Raw genomic sequence first — 3,604 nt, 5'->3', positions numbered from 1 at the left:
GCTGAGCACGCACACGCACAGAGCTAAGCACACGCACAGAGCTGAGCACGCACACGCACAGAGCAAAGCACACGCAGAGCTGAGCATGCACAGAGCTAAGCACACGCACAGAGCTAAGCACACGCACAGAGCTGAGCACGCACAGAGCTAAGCACACGCACAGAGATGAGCACGCACAGAGCTAAGCACACGCACAGAGCTGAGCACGCACAGAGCTAAGCACACGCACAGAGCTGAGCACGCACATGCACAGAGCAAAGCACACGCAGAGCTGAGCACGCACACGCACAGAGCTAAGCACACGCACAGAGCTGAGCACGCACACGCACAGAGCAAAGCACACGCAGAGCTGAGCATGCACAGAGCTAAGCACACGCACAGAGCTAAGCACACGCAGAGCTGAGCACGCACACGCACAGAGCAAAGCACATGCAGAGCTGAGCACGCGCACAGCGCTGAGCACGCGCACAGCGCTGAGCACGCGCACAGCGCTGAGCACGCACACTTATTTCAGTTTATTATTATCATCGTTTTTTTTAGTTAAGTTGAGTAGATTTGTAACATGAATAATCATGATTATTGTTTAAAAGAATCATCTTTACCTCATGTATTATATCGGCCTTTGTAGGTTTGTAAAGTCACTTTGGCATTTGCATTTCATGTTTTAGAACTTCAAGAAAATTAATGACCCAAAACATCAACATAAGATTTGTGTTAGAGCTCCCTCTGCTGGCAGCAACAAGCATCACACACACGTGACCTCCAGGATAAAGCCTGTGTTTGAGGTGAAGCAGTTTGAGTGACACTGAGTGATTCCTGAGCATCTGGAGAAGGACTATTTAGTAAACAACTTTACTTTACTTTACTTTACTTTACTTCTTGGTTTTCCATCTTGGATCAGAACCAGGGTTTCTGTTTTCCAATTCTATTTACATAACTTGGTACATAACATAACTCAAATTATAGGAAAATTATAATTAAAATTAAAATGACCATCTGCAGCCGGCCGCAGAGTTGTGAGTTCTGACTATTTGCTGCATGTCTTCCCTTCTCTCTTTTCCATTTCACTCTGTACTTTCGTGCCTAAGGGCCAAATAACTTTGAAAAAAGAAATAAAATTACGTTATTTGGAAACGTAACTCGTCTACTGCGGAAAAACATGTTCTTTGGATGAAAAGCATTTTATCAGAATATTATTATTATTATCCTTCGAGGGAGGAAGTGTCATGAGGGAACATGACCATCACATGAGTTACATCTGAGTCTTTATAAACACACACTATTAATCATGAGAAGTGGAAACTAAAAGATGAAAGATTATGAGGAAAAAATGTGATGGACGAATAAATCCGAAAAGTGGCAGGTCAAGGGGCCGGCGGGCGCAGGTCCAGGGGCCGGCGGGCCATTGTCAGGTATAAAGAATGAAATCCGGTTTAGCTCCGCCCTGGTCAGGCAGAAACTGGCAATGACAGGAGTGATGGCTTTAACAGCTTTGAGATAAAAAGCAGTTTTTCAGTCCATTGGTCTTTGGTCCTGGTCTGAATGGTTTTCCAGAAGGAAGGGCAGTAAATAGTCCTGTTTTGCTCTGAGCAGCTGGAGAACCACACAGTGCAACAGTGGGTCAGGATGGACGGTGAGGAGCATCAGCAGTGTCTGAAACTGTAGCACTGTCCGAGAGGAAGAGGGAGAGAAACATGTGACCAGAGGAAAGTGCTCATGCTGCCACACTTTCCCCAGCGTAGATGGAGTAAATAAAGCTTTGAAAACAGCCCATTTCCATCTGCGTAATATAGCTAAAACCATAAAAACATGTCCATATATTTGTTAGATGTGAACACTGTTTAGTCTGTTTTCGCCCTTCGGGGAAACCGCTGTCGTCACAAAAACAACCTGAATTGACACGTGGAAAAGTCTGCAACTGTTTCCACTGAAGGTGTTTTATCGTCCAGATGTCCGCCAGTCCCTTTACGTCATGGAAAACGTCACCACAACAAACTGGACCATGTTGACTGAAGATACAACAGCGAGCTGTGATTTGAAAAACATTTCACCCTGGAGAGACTCAGACAACACAGACAGGACAGTTTAGCAGCTTTATTACGTGGGTTATTTGGCGCTAAGACCCCGACGGAAGACGTTGCGATTAGGGTTAGGCATTCCATGATCTATTTGTATTAGATGTCTCCCCCAGGGCCTGGAGACTGGTGGTGGTAGATATGGTGAGAGGGTAGATGATTAGGATGAGAGGGATGCAGAGGAGGAGGAGGGGAGGTGGTGGGTCGCAGTACGGTCTGAAGCGGCCGAGCCAACTGAGTGAGGGTTAATGTCGGACCGGCTGTGCGCTGATTGGGAGCAGAGGTGCAACGTGCTACGGGGAGGAGTAACTTGGGTGCGTTGATTGAAGATGGGGAGCCGGTGCAAGGAGCGATGTCCCGGGAATCCTCTGTCCTTAGACCCTACTTCTGTCCTTAGACCCTACTTCTGTCCTTAGACCCTCCTTCTGTCCTTAGACCCTCCTTCTGTCCTTAGACCCTCCTTCAGTCCTTAGACCCTACTTCTGTCCTTAGACCCTCCTTCTGTCCTTAGACCCTCCTTCAGTCCTTAGACCCTACTTCTGTCCTTAGACCCTCCTTCTGTCCTTAGACCCTACTTCTGTCCTTAGACCCTCCTTCTGTCCTTAGACCCTTCTTCAGTCCTTAGACCCTACTTCTGTCCTTAGACCCTCCTTCTGTCCTTAGACCCTCCTTCAGTCCTTAGACCCTCCTTCTGTCCTTAGACCCTCCTTCAGTCCTTAGACTCTCCTTCACGGCCAGGAAAAACTACAAAAACCTCCTTGGGAAAAAGTAGAAAACTGGAGGAGTTCCGTGGTGAAGGAGAGATCTGAACTCTCAGACTGACAGGCCGGACTGGGTGCGTTGGTTGAGCTGGGGAGCGGGTGGCCTTGACGTAGATGGGTGGAGTTAGGTCTTCCAGGCTGAATTCACGCAGGCTTCATTTGTGACACGGCGGCTGCGGCTGAGTCCTGTGTGTTTTACCCATTAAAGAAGAAGAATGAGAATGAAGCCGGTCCGTCCCAGTGAAAAGGTGTCGTGTCCACAGAGAATAAAGAGGACTCTAACATGCATGAGTCACTCTTAAAAACAACCTCCAGAGGCTGAATGAGAGTGGACTTTGCATAATACGCTCCCTTTAAGTAAAAGTGGAAGAGCCAGAAGAGTTCTTCCCCGCGGCCTGGACACGTCTGCTGAAGTCCATCCAGAACCTGTCAGGAGTGTGTTCTTAATGAACCTGTCCAACGCTGCACCTTCCACCCACCAGCAAACGCTCAGTGTTCCTCCATTCTATTTTCAGTGTTGGCTCAGGTTTGTCATGAAGTGAGGAAAGCACTGAACCATACGAAGAATGAACTCACAGAACTGTCAGAGGAGGAAGTCAAACTGACACATAATGAAACCAAACCCTCCAGATTTGTTTGTCCATCCAAATGAGTTAAGTTCAATATTCAATAACTCATTCAACTGACTCTTTGTGACCTGTACGTAATCTTTAAATAAAAAATAAATACAATTAAATGTATATCATGTCACCTTTTCCATGTAAACCT

The sequence above is a fragment of the Eucyclogobius newberryi genome, unplaced genomic scaffold, assembly GCF_026437365.1.
Source record: "Eucyclogobius newberryi isolate DKJ021-1_F unplaced genomic scaffold, fEucNew1.0.hap1 SCAF_20, whole genome shotgun sequence".
Lineage (NCBI taxonomy): Eukaryota > Metazoa > Chordata > Actinopteri > Gobiiformes > Gobiidae > Eucyclogobius > Eucyclogobius newberryi.
Note: the sequence above shows the minus strand (reverse complement) of the source record.